Genomic DNA, 19,683 nt, shown 5'->3' with positions numbered 1-19,683 from the left:
ATTTAAGGATGGGATTATTAGTTCGGCTTTTTATCTCCTACTTGAACTTTGCTGTGACTGAAATAAAGCTTTCGCAGCCTCTGGCCCTACCCTGACTGATGATGGATGACGCATGTTCTTCGTGTACCTGAGTTGGAAACTTAAGGGATTTGACCTTTGTGGGGAGGGTCAAGCCCTGCAGATGACATACTTGAGGACTACAGCTGCAACAAATGTAGAATGTGGGGACTGAATTCATGAACTTTTTTTTTGAAAAACAAGGATGGTAAGCAGACTCTTCCATTTAGAGAATACAGAGGAGCTACAGAGTTTTTTTTTTTTGAAACCATATTAATATCTGCATTTCTTTGTCTTATTACCCAAACCTCAAAGTATTACGTGTCAGAAAGGTAAAAGTAACATTTGAGATGTTCTAGAACAAGGCAGAAAAAAACACAAGGACACATTTGTTCCTTGTATTCAGTTTTGAGGTTCTTGCTGTGTCAGTTTGTCTTGTTTAGCAAAATGAAGAGGTAATGAAACCAGCAAGTGATTTCTTTTCCTTCTTGTCATGCACCTTCTTTATAAAGCGAGTATTTGTAAGAGAAATGTCCCCCCAGTTCCCTATTAAATTGTAAAGCATATATGATCTAGTGAGAGAAGCCAACTACAGAGTCTAAGACAGTGGAGCATCCCTTAACTAATCCTTTGGTGGAAGAAGGTGGTAATGGCAGAAAAGGTCCCTTTGAAACTCAGTAAATGCAATATCAGGGAGTAATTCCACAGTCACCCTGGTGTTAATTCAGACTCCAACTCTCATCTAGGTCTGCTTTGCCTCCCACAGTGTTTATCTTTATCCATTGGCTGCCACTGTGATGCTACCCTACCCCACTCTGATGTCCTAGACACTCTCCTTTTTCTGTGGCCTCTGCCACCATGCCTGTCCCCAGTCACTCTTCTAAAATTCCAGTCCTGGCTGTTTCTCTCTCCTATAATTCAGGCTCTTGGGGCATAGTTTTTTGGCTCTGTCCTGACTGCAGCATCAAACATAATGTGGTTTAGCGGGTACCCAACCCCGATGAATTAATATTCAGATGGGTTAGTGAGTGGAGGTCAAAGCCAAACCAGACAACCAACAGGAGCCAAATACATACTGGAAAACCAACATAGTGGGTGCTGAAGGATGGAAGGGGTTCCGCAGGGAATCACAGTCCTCGACCCCCAGGAGGCAGTGCTTGCTGGTTAGGATTTTCTTGGTGCACAGCATCAAAGCACTTAGTAGGAGTGGGGACCCTTAAACACTGTGTAGAGGGCTTAGTGGAGCTGAGCCTGGGAAGGGAGATTGGGTCCGAGCAGGTGTCCTGGAATGGCTTGTTTGGTAGAGTTCAGATGACTGTCTATTGCAGGGGATGAGCTGTTGGGTCTGGCTGGCTTCCACCATCAATCATTGCCCGACCTTAAGCAAGCCCCTGGTCTCTTTCTTCATCTGCAATGTGACAAGATAACTCGTGTTGTAAAGAGATTGAAAAGGAAAGGGAGTTTGGCTGTGAAATCAGTAAGGATGCCTTTTGATTAGCTGCTTCCTGACTGAGTGTGGCCTGCAGTAGGCAATGGGTGGATGCATAGATGGATGGATGCATGTCTTGCTGGATGCACGGATGTTGGATTCATGGATGGATGGATGGATGCATGGCTGGCTGGCTGGATGCATGCTGGATGGATGCATAGATGGACGCATGCATGCATAGATGGATGAATGCATGGCTTGCTGGATGCATGCTGGATGGATGCATTGATGGATGGATGGATAGATGGATGCATAGAGGGAGATGGATGCATGGATGTTGGATTCATGGATGGATAGATGGATGCCTAGATGGATGGATGCATGGCTTGCTGGACGCATGGATGGTTGGATGCATGGTTGGATGGATGCATGGATGGATGGATGCATGGGTGGGTGCATGCATGGATGCTAATATGATATATGGATGTGAAAGCCATTCAGACACAAAATAAGAACCGAGGGTATAGGAATGAGCAAGTCAATTTTATTCCTTTTCCAGAACTCTCAAAAGAGTTTGGACTGGAAAGCTTACAACCTTAACACTTTTAAAAACACTGTTTTAATGTTATTTGTTGAGAATTTCATACATTGATACAGTATATTTCAGTATATCCACTTCACCCCCTGTATTTGTTCTAATAATCCCTTGAATACAGCGAAGCCTACTCATGAGTGAGGGGCCACCACTGCAGCATGGTCCACTCACTAGGGACCATACCCCTAAAGAAAACCCTCCCCTAGCACTTCTCAAGTGACAGAATCTTCTCAGCTGCAGGCAAGGGCTTCAGTGCCCTACCACATCCGTGCTGGAATGTTGAGTGGTTTGCTCTTCTGCTGGACACCAACTGCACTGAGTTTGTGAGTTCAACGACCATATCATGAGAACATGTCATTGTTTTGATCCAACTCGTTCCGACCTTTGGCTCTTAAACTCTTTCCACCTCTTTTCTTTCCAATATTCCCTGAGCCTTGAGGGAACTTGATACGGTGGGAGCTTCTGTGGCTGAGCTCTCCACAGAGAGTTCATTCTCAATACTCGGACTAGTTATGAATGTGTATTAACTACCATCCACTGTATGAAGATGCTCCCCCAATGACCACCGAGAGCTGTGTTAATCTATGAGTTTGTAACTGGTATAGTTTGATACTATACATCCATTTAAGAAAATAGTAGTTATGGTTCACTCCCAGGGCTTATGAGCCTGTCTGCCATGGTTTTCCTGACCAGATTTACAATGCCAGGCAAAAGTTTCCTCTTGTAGTGCAGACCTTAAATCCACCCAGAAAATGATTGGTGATCCTCATTACATTCCTGCCATTTATGGTGCACCCTGGAGTACATCTTGACAGGGCTTTTGTTATGTAGCCCTGAGTAATCACAGTGGAGTGAGAATAGTCTGCATAGCATCTTCTAGCATCATAAAGGGTAGCTAGCAGGGGTGGAAGCTTCCTGCTAAGTACTGTGCAGGCAGGTCTGTGTGATTTCTTCAAGTTCTTTGACCTACTTGTGTGGTGTCATCAGCTATAGGATCTTACCATCGCATTCTGATGGGTAGCCCTGAGTAATGAGAATTGACAACTCTGGTATTATCTCTGTGACATCCTCGACCAACAACTTGAGAGCAAGGTGTCCTACATCTAGCTCTGGACTTTTTGAGAACTTGTAGCCAATGGAAGGAGAATTACCCACCTTGTAACGTTCGTTGTAAGTTGGCAAGTAGCTTTTCATATGGCTTTTGTATTTTAATGTTCGTGGACGTTTTACCTACTTGTATGTCTGTGTGAGGCTGTCAGAAGTCCTGGAACTGAAGTTACAAGCAGGGGTGAGTTACCATGGGTGAGTAGGTGCTGGGAATTGAACCCAGGCCCTCTGGAAGAGCAGCCTGTGCCCTTAACTGTCTGTCTCTCTGGCCCTTCATATGGCTTTTTCAAATATCCTTAGTGTTAGTTAGTTCTTCATCCTCTTCCCTGCAATCCTAAAGATTTTAAACCAGTTTTTCATTTATGCATTATTTAGCTCTTGATCTAAATTGGTAGAAAAGATTAAAAATAACACATGGTTTACAAAATTATATTTGTAATTTGAAGAGGGGATTCTAAAGGAGATTATGTTCAAAACCAACATGGGGAAATCCTAAAAAGGATCTGGCCTCCGCCCCCTTGTTGGAACACCTTACCTGTGTTCTGATTTTCTTCTATTGTTTATTTCTTTGTTTAAGGGTGTCTGCAATTCCTTTTTGTCCACAGCTGAACACTTTCCAGGCCGTTCTGGCATCCGATGAATGTGATTCCTATGCCCTCTTTCTCTATGCTGCCAGTGGTCTTCAGTTTTTGTAACTCACCCCAAAGAATCCTACAGTGTCAAGCTGCAGCTTCCTGCTAAGGTGGGATTCTGCCAAGGGGAAGCACATGACGTGAAGAGAAAAGCCGTGTATTTCAGCCTGACTAACAGTGAGCAGTCGGTGAAGAATCTCTACCAGTGAGTAATGTGGAGTGTGTGACTGTGCTATGCACTGGAAGGACATTTAGGAGGGACACTATCTCTAGTGGCCAGAAACCATTTGATAATAACCTTTGGTGGCTTCTAAGAAAGGCGCTGGTTGAAAACCAAGAGCTAAGCTGGACCTCTGGAGCTTCAGGCTGTCCAAGATTTAAAAGATACTTTCTTTTTCCTGCACTATCTGTCAGGCATAAAAACCAGAACCAGCAGTGATTATATGTTTTTGCAGAACTACTGGGATTTGCTGTGAAAAACATTGTTCTTGGGGCTACATAAAAATATCCAGTCATAACTAACTGCCTCAGTGGACGCTTTTCAGGTTAATGATTTCTGGAGAGGAGGCATCATGGTTCAGTCTTTCAAACAGGTATTGTTAAGGATTAAATTATGAGTACTATAATGGGGGGGAGGTAGATGAGGCTTTTAGTCGTCTCAGGTTTCTCCTGGCACCATCACCAGAAATCATGCTGACTGGTTTACCCACAGCGTTGCCAGAGACAAATCCATTTCTTAGTCTCCCCAGTGGGTTATTCTGCTAGTGCTGCAATAGGCTATTCTGCAGGTGTCTGTCCAGTTGGTGCTCCTAAGAGACTATTGACTTCAGGTGGGCTCTTTTGTCTTTGTATTTTGCAATACTAGCTTAGCCCACAGTAGTTACTTTGTGGCTTCCCATAGTTGCTTCTCATTCAAACTAGATCGTGGGCAGATAGAGTGACAGAGCAAAAATTTGCCGATCACTTTATCTGCAGAGCATTGTGATAAAACCCTTGCAGATATTATCTTAATTAAAACTCTCTCAACTTATAGGCGGTAAGTATAACTATCTTCTCAGTTTTACCAATAGTCTTACCAAAATTACGAAAGGTGCTTATGTCAGAGTTAAATGGCCGAGCCATAGTCAATACAGCTCTGAAGTATGGATACAGGGGTGATCTCTTATGCAGAATAGATAGGGTGTTTCTTACTTGGATTTCATGTTACCTGGTTGTTTGTATTTTGGTTCATTTTATCAGTCACTCCGGTTACAGCTCACTCTGCCCCTCTCCTGCAATTTTGATATTTCTGGAAAGCATCAAAGGAAATAGTGAAGAACCGGAGTGAATGGATGACAGTGTTTGTGTGCGTGTGCGTGTGCGTGTGCGTGTGCGTGTGCGTGTGTGTGTGTGTGTGTGTGAGCACGTGTATGAAGGCCTTTATGGCTCTAGACAACTTTCTCCTCACATGCTTTTGCACACACACACAGGCACAGACACATGCACACGCACATGCACAGCAGCTTCTTATGGCTATGCAGGTACCAATTCTCATTCTAATACTCTGTGATTCTTGGTCCTTCCCAGATTCTGTTGGTGTCCAGGGGCTCTGCCTTTAAAAATCATAGTATTTCAAGCACTCAGCCTTATTTCCAAGGTTCTACATACAAGTGTCCCCTCCTGTTCTGTGATCTGTACCGGGTGTAGGTCTCCATCTCACCCTAGTCTGTGTAGTCTAGACTCTAGAACAGACTTAGCAGTTGGCCTCTATCCTTTCTCCTCTAACCTCTTACCCTCTAGCTTAAAGACTCTCTCTCCCCAGGTTGTACCTAGAGCCCCTTGGAAGGAGGGCTGAGTGCTTGAAATACTACAATTTTTAAGACACAGGCGTGTGCCAGAAAGGAGCAGCGTGAGACATGACCAGAGTGATTGACAAATTTGGTGTGCCTCACGCTTAATAAAATGAGACAAACTACAGACAATGGAATAACATAAAATGCAAGGCAGAATTATCCTACCACTACTCTGAGTGACAACTCTGCTACCTCCCCTTTCAGCGTGGGCTTTGCCTCCCATTCAGTGTTTGCATACTTAACACTGTCTCCTAGGTTAAGTTTCTTTCCTCCAGATTCTGTCAGTATCGTTGTCTTAAGGGTTGAAACACTGCATCACACATGCCCAGCATTGAGGACAACATTTGTAAACTAAAGTAGCTCAGGATCATGGTCCTAGCTCCCTCTGGATGCTTTGCTGTACTCCTCCAAGGAGAAGAACATTTTCCTAGTCCTGGAATCTCTTCCTCCAACAGAGGTCATACATTATTCATGTTTGCAGGCCTCTTATGAAACATATGCATACTCAGGTAGGGAAGAGAGTAGTTCCTGGGAAGGGATTAGTCCCAGGCAGGCCAGCATGGCTGTTCTGTTTTGTGATACAGTTTTTCTTTCTAGGAGACAAATTCTATCTGTGAGCATTCATAAACGACCTCAGTGTGGAGGGTAAATTAACTGTTTAGATTCCTACCAGGCGCTGTGGCAAACGCCAGGATATTGATTTATGTCTCATTAGAAGGCATTTATTTAGCTCCACTCTTGCATGATTTGTATTTTCCTTCTCTTTGAAGCTTTGAAGCTGTCCACTTCCAAACTCAAGAGGTTTCCCAGCTGCAATACCCTGCTGTGGGATGGGCTGGGGCTCCAGGGTCTCTTCTTCCTGATTGGTTTCAGTTTTTATAATTACATTACTGTGTGGGAGTTGGGGGTTGGACGCAGCTGTTGGGGAGGTGTCTGGGTCGGAATCCAGTTTGTCACAGTTTGTGCTCTCCCCCTACCACGTGCATTCTGGGTATAGCTCTAAGCTCTTGTAGGTAAGTGGCTTTCCCTGCTAAGTCATTTTTTCAGCCTGGAGTTTTGTCTTCTGTGGTGTGTTTTATTTGCAACCCTAATTTCTACGAGCACCAACTGAGGGCAAGAGTTGAAGCTCTGCTGGTAGAACATTGCCTTGCAGACACAAAGCCCAGAGTTTTGACCTTGGTGCCACACAAACAGGGTTTAGTATCACACCTGGTATCCCAGTGTTTGGGAGGTGCAGGCAGGAGGAATAGAAGCTCAAGGTTATCATCAGCTACATGAGACTGTGTCTCAACAAATGAAAAGAAACCTTAGCAATTGAATATAACAAATCACAGAAGGGACGAACACTGACCTGATTGGGGAGGAGAGGGTTTATTTGGTTTACTGTCCTGGGTCACACAGAGCATTAGGGGAGCCAAGGCAGGAACTAAAGCAAGACAGGAACCTAGGAGGAGGTAGGAACTGGAGCAGAAGTCATAGGGGAACATTATTATTGGCTTGGTTCCTCTGTCTTACTCAGCCTGATTTCTCACACAACCAGAGATGGTACCCTAGGGTGGTATCACCCATAGTGAACTGCTCTTCCTCCTACCAATCATTAACCAAGAAAATTCCCCTCCCCCAGACTTGCCTTCAGGCATGTGTGATTGAGGCAATCTCTTCTCAGGTCTGCCTCAGGGTGACGAAATCCAGCCAGTACAGCAGAGTATCGTGAATACACTTGGGTACAAGTAGTGGCTAGTGGCCAGTGCACAGAATGAGAGATAGATAGAGAACTGAAGAAAACCTCAACTCTCTTCATTATTGCAGTAGAAACCGAGACTAGAATGATGAATACTTGCCCCAGTGAACAAAGATCTCGTTATATGATTCAGTGGATCTTAATACTTCTTTTTAGCCATTCCCTCTTATTCTTGATTGTTGACTTTTGAGGAAATTACATAGTCTGGGATAATTTGAGCTTTGGTATTTCGTGCAAACACAGGATTGATATCATTGGTTAGGTCCCGTTTTCCAGAGTGATTTTTTTTCTCCATCTTTATTAAATTGTGTATTTTTTATTTACATTTCAATTGTTATTACCTTTCCTGGTTTTCAGGCCAACATCCCCCTAACACCTTTCCCCTCCCACTCTATATGGGTGTTCCCCTCCCCATCCTCCCCCCATTACTGCCCTGCCCCCAACAATCACGTTCACTGGAGGTTCAGTCTTGGCAGGATGAAGGGCTTCCCCTTCCACTGGTGCCCTTACTAGGCTATTCAATGTTACCTATGCAGTTGGAGCCCAGGGTCAGTCTTTGGGTAGTGATTTAGTCACCTGAAGCTCTGGTTGGTTGGCATTGTTGTTCATATGGGGTCTCAAGCCCCTTCAAGCTCTTTCAGTCCTTTCTCTGATTCCTTCAATGGGGTGGTCCCATTCTCGGTTCAGTGGTTTGCTGCTGGCATTCACCTATGCATTTGCCATATTCTGGCTGTGTCTCTCAGGAGAGATCTACATCCAGTTCCTTTCAGCCTGCACTTCTTTGTTTCATCCATCTTTTCTAGTTCGGTGGGTGTATATATATGGGCCACATGTGGGGCAGGCTCTGAATGGGCATTCCTTCAGCCTTCCAGAGCCTTCCTAGTCCGAGCTTTCTCTTAGGGTTAGGAGTCATCTTACACATGGCTGTCCTCTTCACAGCAAGCGTACCATTGACACTGAGATAGTAGGTGACTGAGCCGGCAAGAGTAGTGCCACATCCCAGCAGAAGATCTCGAGTTTCAGGATAGCTGGGACTATCTGGTGAGACTCCTCTGAGAAAAGAGATTCTTGGGAACTAACAGGGGTTCATGGTCTACTCTACAGAGAAAATGAAGATCTGTTCCCAAATACTGAGCCTCATTTTGATTAATACATTTGTATCTTACCCATGTTGAACTTTTGCTCAAAAATTGTTTTAGACTTGGTCATTAAAAAGTACTGATAGATCTATCATCCTCTGTCATGAATACATTAGTCCATGTGAATCAGAGTACACAGAGATGTTTGTAAGACAAAGTTTCTTGTTAGCATGAAATTCTTGCCGTGGCTTTGCCAACTTTGGGCTGTATGATCTGAAGATTAGCTAACCCCTCAAAACCAACTTTTTCCTCACTAAGATCTAGCACAGCTACCACCCCTATCTTGCAGAGCACAGTGAAGACTGATAAGTACTGGTGTAGGCACGGCTTGTAGAAATCAGTATTATTAAGTGTTTTATGAATTTTAAGCTTAAGTAAGCTTGAGTCCGATTTAAGTTTTCATTCTCATCGAGAAAGCATAAAATATTCTTGCATTCCATGTTTGCTCTCAAGACAGCCAGGTTTTTGACAGAATATTTGATTTGGGCTTCTGGAGCAGACATATAACCTGATGGCTTAGTGTTCCATACACAATGCCAAACAAAAGGCAGCTTATAACAAAGTTCCTGTATGGTATTTATCTCAGTTACTTAGAAGCTTTGCTTCTGTTTGACATAGCATGGTAAGTTTGGCTTTGATCGTTAAAGTCTTTTGATTTCAATATGAATTCTGAAGGAGGATGAATGGACTGGTTACAATCCACTCTTTCCACCGTTCTTAGACTAAGCAACCTGGGGATTCCTGGGGCTTGGGCTTTTCACATCAGCAGCAGGCTGGCCCTGGACAATGTCTGGCCAGCCACGGTCAGAGGTGACCATTCCACAGCCTGCTCCTCAGCGCTGGAGCACTCCTTCCACCATGCTGCAGCCCTGGAGATCTGTACTAAGGACAGTTGCAATTATCACAATGAGAATGGAGAGGATGTAGAATACCCACCAATTGAACCAGGGCAGGCCCTGGAAGGCCACAGGAGAATCGATGTATTGATGTGTCTTTCAAATCAAAGGCTAATTCGAGCTTTGTGGATGTTGGCACCACGTCTCCAGAGTCTGATCACGCTTCTCCTTTGCCACACCCAGCACTTGGTAACTGGCCATCCTACCACGAAACAGAATCGGCTTCTTTGGTCCGTCAAATCAAACAGGGGCCACCTGTGGGAGAGGTAGAGGTCCTGGATTTCAAGGACCCAGCATTGCTTTTGCATCCAATGGGCACCAGAACCCCAGCTCCTCCACAGGCAGATGCAGCTTTCCTAACTCCAGGCAGGAAAGACCTTGGGAAAGGAAACCCCCAGTCCTATCCAGAGGCACGCCCAGTGCTTTCACAGCCAGATATTGCCGTCGCTCCTTTGGAAGGAGAAATCCTTCCTAATTACCCCGTGTCTGGTACATGCCACCCCTGAGTGGAGGGAGGTATGTGGTAGGACTGGATGACCACGTGAGTTCTAAAGCTCAAGGCAAGTGCATTGAAAAATTGGGCATTTGAGGTTTTGTTTAAAGAAAATACAGCAGAGTTGACAAACTAGACATGGTCATTCACCTGGGCCCGTTCCTGTACCGTGCAGGCTGGGACAGGCTGGGGCAGTCTGAGACAGAAAGATTTTCTAGGTTCAAGAGTAGCCTGGGCCATATAGAGAATTCTAGGCCAGCCTGGATTATACAGCCAGCTCTCCTCCCAAGTGTAATGAAAATTTTCGGTTTGCAAGTTCAGAGAAGGTGAACCATGTCGAGGCTTCATAGGCATTGCAGGATAGAGGGTACAGCCATTTAGCTTTGTCTGTGGTAGTTAGCTGTGCAGGCTTAGGCAAACATGCTGAAGAGCCTTAGGGAGAGAACATGGTATAGACACCTGTGTCTGGTATTAGTTCTGGTTCTTGTCCCCACAGCTGTGGCCTTCACCTCCCCTGAAGCCCCTTAACCTGGTTCTGTGACTCACTAGCACTAAAGGTAGCAGGAAGAAGGCAGGAGAATGCCCATAGGGAACAACTTTTCATCCACCCTGATGGACTGGGAAACTGGTCCTAGATTCATCCTCCCCCACACCTATCTCCCACTCTCCCTGCTCAATGATCTCTGCCAGGAGGACGTGTCAGAAGTCATACCTCTCTCCACAGCATTTCAACTTCACAGTTTTTCTGTCCGTGTATTGACAGAAACATTAACCTAGCAGAGAGGACCTTCTGGTTCTGCTGGGACATTTTCTGCAGGTTCAGGGGTTGTTTAGAGAAATAGTTCAGGAGGGAAGAAAACACTTTGTGTTTAACAGAGTATAGAGTAATAGTTAGGGGAGGACCGTTGTTGTCAAGTTTGAATCTTGGCCATGCTAAGGCAACTTATTTCACCCTCAGGTCTCTGAATTTCATTTATAAACGTATTGCCAGGATTTGTTGTTAGTATATGTTATGTTTTGAGTGCCTGCATTAGTCTGTTCCTCAGAAGACAATTATGACCATCATTACTAATCTTTAGAGGATTTAAAACATAGCAAACTGGAGGAGGGGGGGGAGTGAACAGCTGGGCTGGAAAACAGAGAAACTGAGAACAGAAAGTCTCATTAAAAAGCTTATGCCTCCTGGCTCCTTTTCTGCTTGATGAAGTTTGATGAGCATTTGTTTTTGTTAAAGCCAAAGGCATGGATTTCTTTTAAACGTTCTAGAACTTTCAAATTCTTCTAACAATCTCCTAAAATATTCGGTGTGAGTTTTTTCTATCTAAAGAGAATTTAAAGGCACGAATCAAAAATTTCCTCAAAGGGATTTTGTGTTACAGATGGGTTTTTGAGTGGCCTTTTGTTGGGGGTTGTATTTTCCTGGCCCAGGAAGAGCACACAGTTATTGGAAAGTGGTTGTATGTACAGTTGTCTGAAACCTGAGGAGCGGGCTATGGCCCAGCACAAAACTGTAAACTGATGTAAAACCTTCAGAGAGTTTTCTTTTGCAATCGGTCATGGTTCTTGAAGCGTGAACTTTGTAGATGATAATGTGTCAGAGTGTCAAAGGTTGTGCGTGGCTGTTTAAGAGCTCAGAAAGGCCTGAAATGGAACCAGTCACTGGGAACTGAGGGTAAGAGCATAACCCAGGAGGGACATGATCTGTGGTATATAATCAGCTGCCAAATGTAGTCAATGCTGACATCTAAATGCTAGAATGGTTATGAAAAAGACTTTCAGGGGGAGATTGTCCAACTGGAAGCTACTAAGTCTTAGAGGAGAAAAATACTTTTAAATTTTATTTAAAAAAATATTTATGTGTGTTCATGTGTACAAGTTCATGTGTGGGAAAGCCTAGCCCTTAAGAAAGAATGTTTGGTGAGCTGTGTGAACCATAGAAACATGTAATTGTTATTATTTATGTTCAGAGGAAACACTGGTGTCCCGGAGGTTTATCCAGCAGCTGTGGGCTTACTCTGGGCAGCTGCTGACATGGGGCTGAGACCTTCTAGTACCAGCTCAAGGTAGGAAATGCGCAGCTTCTGGTAGTGGATGGGCTTGAGTTCCCCTGCAGCTCTGTTGTGTAGTTTGAAGACTGATGCTGTTTGAACCTTATTTTCTGAGTAGAGAGCACCCTTCTCAATAAATTTTAACTTCCCCTTTAAGCATATAGGATTTGGTTTGCTGAGTCAGGGAATTAGGATTTTGTTAAAGGCTCAGAAAATTTCTCTTCTTTTTAGTATTGTTTTCATTAGGGTGTGTGTGCATGCGTGTGTGTGTGTGTGTGTGTGTGTGTGTGTGTGTGTGTGTGTGTGTCTGTGTTTGTGTGTGTGTCTGTGCACGCCTGCCTGCCTGCCTGTGCATATGTATATGTGTTGTATAGGCCCCATAGGAATAGGAATAGGAGAGGTGCTCTGAAGTGGCCCCAGGGCAGCTTATGCAGCATGATGGTATAGACAGGTTCCATGCTGCCACCCTGAGCAGTGTTTCTTTGTCCTGAGAGCTGGCTGCAGCCCTGTTCATATTGGGAGCTTTCAATTCCAGGCTGCAGTAGGTTTTTGGTTGTCACAGCAGAGAGTATCTGCATTCTCACTGCCAGGGAGGTGGACTCCACTTGCAGAGAGAGAGAGAGAGAGAGAGAGAGAGAGAGAGAGAGAGAGAGAGAGAGAGAGAGAGAGAGAGAGAGAGAGAGAGAGATTCATGGGGAAAGGCTGCAGCGCACTTGTTAGTCTCAGTAGACTGAGCAGCTGTGAACTTTCCCTTCACTAAGGCCATCCCTAACTCAAGCATCAGGAACTGTTCCCTACAGCTTTTACTCTGGACTGAGCTCACCCTCCCTGTTGCCTGCCCTGATCCTCAGCTTCCACCTGGTTCCCAGCAGCTACACAAACAGACCAGTTCAACCTGGAGTAGCAAGCGCTGCTGAGGTGCTGGGGTCCTCGCAGCTGGGAGAACTGAAGTAGAGGAGGAAGGTGTGGCCAGGTCGAAAGCTCTGGGCCAGGGTGTGGTGGTCTCACAGGTGGCCATTTCTGAGCACAGTCTCCACTGCTGTTTCTCACCCCCTGGCTTCTGATACTCGCAGGCCTCTTCTGACATTCCCATAGTGACGCAGGAAGGGGAGGGTTCTGTGGGCAGCAAGTAGACACACCACCCAATCCGGATCAGGCGACCCAAGGGTGTCTGTTAGCCCCGCCTCCGCCCCCCCCCTATGTCCCACCTCCAGACTGCTGCCAAGCTGCTCAAGTGGTTCTAGCTGTTGGTGGGGTCCTGCAGCTGTGATAGGCTCCTCCTCTCCAGCCCCTCCTCCCCACCCACCTCTCAGGCCCTCCTGGGATAGCTGTCCTCCTCTGGGGCCCTGCACTTGCTCCCAGCCATGGTGGCTAGGCTCACTGCTCTCCTCCTTTACCTCGTTTTCTCCTTGGCCATCCTGGTCCAGACAGGTAAGGTGAGTGAGGGCTGGGGCACCCGGGGACCCCGCCCTGGTGCCTGGGGGTCGCTCTGTTCATGAGCGACTTTGTCTCTACCTGGCTGGCCTGAGGTGTGGCATCGGGGTAGGAATAGGGAGACCTGGCTGCTCTGGGCCTAGGGGTGAGGGTCTAAGATTTTCTGGAACTGAACCAACTCTGAATTGAAGATGAGGGATGGGACCTTCTTAGGGCTGGTATGAAAACACTAGGATGTTAAAATCCTAGCCAAGTATTAGTGATAACAGCTGTCTCCAGCAGTGTACCTTGGGAAAAACCTTGGAAAAAGCAGTCATTTTGAAAATTGGCCTTGAGGCCACCTGCAGCAAAAGCATCTGGAGAGCTTCCCAGGAGACTCTCTAGCCACTTTCATCGGGAACTCGGAGGGTTAGTAGAGCAACAAAGGGAAATTAGGGTGGGGGTGACTTGTACTTCTTAACAGCATCTTACGTGCTTTTGGTGTCTGTCCCTACACTTCTAGAGACTCTGGTCATATTTTGTGGAGGAGGTGGACACAGAAATTGTGCTGAATCAAGGGAACACGTTTCTTTCACCTTGTGCAACTCAATTTATAGACCAGGCCCTAAGTGGCATCACCTGGGGTCTAAGGTTAGAAATGCAGTAGCTCCTGAGTTACTGTGTCAGATTCAATGACCTATTTAGCATAGTAATCAGATCCCCAGGAATTTGCAGGCACATTCAAGTCTGAGTAGTGTCTTCTTATGATAAATACAATCTTAAGCATGGACCAGCAGAGTGTTCTTTCATTTATTATGTCCGGTCTCCACATCAGGAGGGGAAAAATGGCTTCAAGAAAACACTGCAATTGTAGTTGATTCAAAGCAGCATTATGCTTTGAGCTTTCTAAAAATGAAGGCAAACCCAACCAGTGAGAAACATAGGCTTAGGCAAACCAAACTTGGCCTTAGCACTGACTTCTAGCAAGGTTTATGTCACATATAAGGAACACTGGGAAAGAGAACTCCTTGCCCAGGTCATTATGATAAATGAATGAATGAATGAATGAATGAATGAATGAATGAATGAATGAATGCAGAAATGGTTTTCTTAAGGCAATTCCTTTGGTGTTGGTACAAGAACCTTTCAGTGAGCTACAGAGAGATGGCCAGTCTGGGTTCTGGGTTCTAAGAACTGATGCTGCAGAGGGTGAAGACAGCCAACACTTGTATCTCTGCGATGACAATATGGTAGAGGAAGAAACCCAGCATAAACGTCAGATCTATGTCATGGACTGCTAAGGAGGGAAGAAAGCAAACAATCACAGGGATAAAGAGTGGCTCATGATTTTAGTCTCCCTTTGGGGATAAAATTTTTATTGTCTAGTGTCCTTTTGTAGAGAAAAGTATCCAGTAGCACACCTTATCCTTGAGCTTTGTGTCCCAAACACTGCGGGCGATGCCTGAGACTGTAAATGTCAATTGTTTTTGCTTTGCTGAGTTGAATCGCAAAGCCCTGTGCATGGTAGATAATTGCGTCTTATAGCATGGAGGTTTTGAAACTAGACTGTGGATGCCCTTAGGTTTTCCTGCTTTGAAGTGAGAGAGATGGGGGAAGCTGGTAGAGGGGAAGTCATACAGTGAATAATTGGCAGCTAGGGTTTGCTCCCAGGCTTCTGTGACTCCACAGTCACCATCTTTAAATATGCGGCATAATTCATTTAGACCTGGAGGCTGCCCCACTTCTAACCTTCTGTGGCTTTTTGAAAATGAGTTCTCTAAACCCGTTCAATCAGTCCATATAATGAGTAATAATCGCAAAAGATGTCTCTGGTCCAGGAATGTGTCCATCTTAGATCAAGTACTACTCCCTGGGTGTATTTTGTGCCCATCATATGCCTTCCATCCTTGTTTGCTTCCTTTCTTTTTTTTAAAAGATAGAGTCTCAAATTTGCTATGTGTTCAAAGCTGGCCTTGAACTCTTGATCCTCCTGCCTCTGCTTCCTGAGACCTAGGCTTAGATTCCTGATTCTCTTGCCTCTCCCACCTGAGACATGGAGTTACACTTATGTGCCACCATGTCTGACATGCATCTTGTTTTGAATCAACACTACAACTCTTTAGGTTAGATATCCTCACTTCCAAGTAAGGGGACTGTGGCTACAGGTCAGAAAGAATGGCAGGGTTCAACCAGATAAGAACGCCACTCTCTGACCTTTTTGTTTTGTTTCGTTTGACCTAAGAATACTGAACCAGAAGTATCTTTGCTTTAAAGGTAGGGACCTAATTTTTCTGTAGCAGGGTCCAGGGAGCTCTGCCCCAGTGTCCCTTTATTCTTGTTCCTGGTCCTCAGTAATGGGTTGTACCTGAACAACTCTAGAAGGCATGCAAAAGGTTCCAGAAGCACCTTGGCACTCCTGGAGGGTTCCAATGTCCCTCCAGGCGCTAGGAAGTAGCAACACATTTTAGCTCTGAAAAGTTGAAAGGGTGATGAAAACATCACTCTATAGAGACCAAGGGGAGTTAATGTTAATGTGTTCTACCACTTCTGAAACATCTTCTGAGGACAGGTGCATCACACACATGTATGCCATGCACCAACCTGGGAAGGTTGCCACAGTTATCTGCTTGACACTCAATGTACATAGTGAGTTTTTTCAAACTGCTTTGCAATTCTATCTTGCCATAGTCAGGACCATCCAATCAGATAGACAGCTCTCAATGGACAAACTATAAATAGCTAATAAATATTTGAGGAAATGTTCAATATCCTAGGTCTTTGGGGAAATGCAAATTGAAATTGCTTGAGCTTAGAATGGTGTTGATGAGGATGGGGTGGGGGCGGCTTACTCAAGATTGGGGCAGCCACTGTGGAAATTAGTATGCGGTTCCTCAAAACCTGTGAATAGAACTCCCATATGATTCAGCTTCACCACTCCTGTGCATGTACCTAAAGGACCTTAAGTCAACGGACCATGAAGATAGCTGTGCACCATGTTTGTGATTATTCCCAATAGCCAGGGTATGGAACCAGTCTAGACTCCCAGAAGTTGACAGGTAGCTAATGACAATGTGGTACATACATGTACATAATGGAGTTTTGAGATGATTATCATTATCATTCTTTTTATTATTATTTTACTATTGGGGTATATATGTCTAGCCACACTGTAGGGTACACATGGAAGTCAAAGGACAAGTTTCTTTAGTTGATTGTCTTCTTCCACCCTACAGGTCCCAAGGATCAAACTCAGGTTATCAGGCTTGATGGCAAGTGCCTCTACCTACTGAACCATTTTACCAGCCTCACAATGGATTTCATTCATCTGTGAAAGAAAAAGTTATATTCCTTGCTGGAAAATGGATAGAACTGGATATGATCATGTTAAGTAAAACACGTCACCCCGAAAAACAAATACCCAAGTTTTTCCCCTCATGTGCTAAGTCTATATGTGGATCCATGTATATATTTATATGCATAAGACATGAAGATAAAGCAGGACTGTTGAGAAGAGGTAAGGGAGTAGTAATGTGGCAAGAAAAAGAGGAGGTTAATAGGGAAAAGATAAATAGAACCTTTTTCTCAGATGTGAAATCAGAAGGGAGACTAAGTAGTGGATAATGGGGACAGTGAGCATGAGTGGAGTATGAAATGTCATAATGAAGCCCATTACTTTATATGTTAAGTTTTAAAATAAAATAAAAGAACTGGTCAGTAACAGTAGGACTGTTGGTCCTACGTAAGCAACATGTAGCTCCAAAGGCTTTAGCAACCTTTTGGGGACATTACTATTCGTTTCTTCAGTAATACCATGGGGCTGATGGCCCTTTTCTCCTGGTGTGGCAGTTATCAGGATTAAATAAATGTGTCTAAAGTGCTCAGCACAGGACCTACCTTCCAGTAGCCACTTTCAGATTAGTACAAATTAATCTTACTTCTTCGATGTTCCCAGCAACATTTTAATAAATACACTTTGCAAATCCTGACAGTGTTGTTTACATGAAATGGTCAGAGATCTCACACCTATACAAACAAAAAGGGGGAAGGGGATGATGGCAAGTGACAGCTTAAAGGGCAAAGGCTTTGGGAAGTAATAAAAACCTTCTAGAAATAGAGAAACGTAATGCTGTATGTTCTTAAAGTATAATAAAAATCATTGAATTAGACACATTGAAAGGGTGACTTGTGTTATGTGAACTCTATATCCATTTAAAATAATCCCCAAAGGCTGAAGATGTCGCTCATTGTCAGGTAGAATATATATTTAGCATGTGCAAGGCCCTAGGTTCTATCTTCAGTCCCAGAAAAAGAAAGGAATGAGTAGATAAATGTAAGTTTTTTAAAAGGTAAGCTGGATGTGATGGCCTATGTCTGTAATCTCAGCATTTGGGGATGATGCAGAAGGATTGCTGTAAGTTTGAGAGCAGTCTAGATTACGTGATGAGGTCCACACTAGCCTACGGAAAGGAAAGGAATCCAAAATACCACATCATGTCCAATAGAAAAAAATGCTTTCCTAATTATACCCTTCATGGTGACACATGCCTTTTAATCTCAGTGCTCCAGGAGCTGAGTCAGGAGGATCTTGAATTTGGGGCTAGACTCCCCTCAGCAAACAGCCAACCAGAATAACGTGTACATAATTGTGGGTAAGAGCACAATGACCCCGGTGCTAATTATACTGAGTGGACAGGCTGGGTTCCTAACAGGAATTTGTGCACTGATTTGGGGGTATCAAGCTTTATACATGTGCCCCAGAAAGAGTATGGGATTGGCTTCAAGCTCCTTGAGTGCCTTCATCAGTCCTGGGAATTGGGCATCATGAGGACAGGGAGAATTTTCTTTCCCTCAGTGGTACTGGGGTCATTTTGTCAGCTAGTCCTCCACAGGGTCTAGAGCCTCATTCTTGAGACGTTTGATAAGTTTTCAGCCCCTCCTTTGGTGGTATAGGCCATGTCTTCATTTTCCAGTACAAGACAGACACCAGGTACCTGTATCAAGTGTACAGAAGCCACTTGAATGGATATTTGTGGGTAGCAACAAAAATAAAGTTATGGTTGGGGGTCTCCACAGCGTGAGAAATGGTGTTGAAGGGTCACAGTGTGAGATGACAACGAAAAGGCTGCTCAGAGGGGCCTGAAGCCAGGAGCTTCACTGGGTTCTGAGAGTAGACTTTCTAGACACACTGAGTTTCCTGTCTCCAGTTGTGCTTCCTACCTGATGGTTTGGCTTTTCCAACTTTATATCTACTGTCACTTTGTACATTTTTAATGTTGTTCCTCTGCTGCTCTTGGGTTCCCAAAAAGCCTGGCTCAGAGGCTCCTGAACCTTTGTTTATTCTAGACTCAGCTCTCCCAGTAGCCTTCTCAGAGGTCCAGTGACTGAGGATTTGTTGTTCTAAAGTAGGTATATATAAGATCACCATTGGATTTCTGGTGAATGTCTGTAATCTCAACACTCAGGAGGTGGAGGCAGGAGAACCAGGACTTCAAGGCTAGCCTCAACCACACAGCCAATTAGAGGCTACCCGCTGGTATATGAAACCTTGACTCCACTTTTCCATACATCTGCATATCTGCCCTTTGTGGCCTTCACAGTCACACAGTGTTGCTTTCATTGAACTCTACACATTGTAAGTCCCATTGGATGGTGGAGAGTCTAGGTCACGGTACATATTCCACCATGAAAGTGGAGGAGTGTCCAATGAATTTTAGCCCCAGTTTCTCAACAGGCACAAACCTTTGTAGTTGTAGGGTCCTGCTGAAATGCTGCACCCCTAAAGTTCTCCCCAGTCTTCCCAGTGGCAGTGACTGTATACCTCTAGCATGAAGCTGGTCCCTTTCGTTCTTTGAGTAGCAATGACCATTAGAGGTATTTGGTGACCTGCACATCTCTTTATTTCTAGCACTTTGAATGAGGCCATGATGTGTCTGTCAATTGTCGGTTGTCACGTTCCCTCTCCATTGGGGTTGGGCGTGAGATAGGTGAATCCAAAGATTTTTCTAGAATTTTCTCTATGGTTGAGACTTCATACAGAGAGTATAATGTCCAGTGGAACAGCTCCCTTAGTGGAATTGGCAGAGCATCGGTCTTCAGAAGTCTAGATCAGGAGCTGGGGCAACCTGGGGGCCCTTGTTTATGACAGAGAAAAGTTACTTAGGTTTGCCTGTTTCTAGATGCAGACAGCAGAGCAGTTCCTTAGCACCAGGCCTTTGAATTTTAGCCTGGAACTTGTATGTGGGTTGGGATAGCATAGTGTGAGAAACCTGTCTAGCATATACGAGGTTCTGGGTTCCAGGAA

The 19,683-nt window shown here is 44.7% G+C and overlaps 1 long non-coding RNA gene and 1 pseudogene across 2 annotated transcripts in view; one reads left to right on the top strand and one right to left on the bottom strand.

The window, feature by feature from the left end:
• Nid2-ps16 (nidogen 2, pseudogene 15) overlaps nucleotides 1-19,683 on the bottom strand; it is a 1,080,338-nt pseudogene that overhangs the window by 251,630 nt on the left and 809,025 nt on the right.
• Nucleotides 1-19,683, top strand: part of LOC148006399 (uncharacterized) — a 39,084-nt gene that overhangs the window by 6,215 nt on the left and 13,186 nt on the right. Inside the window, exons 3-4 of the long non-coding RNA XR_015684150.1 lie at nucleotides 3,794-4,025; nucleotides 16,616-16,896. This is a non-coding gene — a long non-coding RNA (uncharacterized LOC148006399). The remainder of the gene's footprint in view (nucleotides 1-3,793; nucleotides 4,026-16,615; nucleotides 16,897-19,683) is intronic.

This window comes from Rattus norvegicus, chromosome 3 (genome assembly GCF_021556685.1).
Source record: "Rattus norvegicus strain SHRSP/BbbUtx chromosome 3, alternate assembly SHRSP_T2T, whole genome shotgun sequence".
In the NCBI taxonomy this organism is placed as follows: domain Eukaryota; kingdom Metazoa; phylum Chordata; class Mammalia; order Rodentia; family Muridae; genus Rattus; species Rattus norvegicus.
The sequence above is the reverse complement of the archived record's forward strand: the minus strand, read 5'-3'. Positions and strand labels throughout refer to the sequence as shown.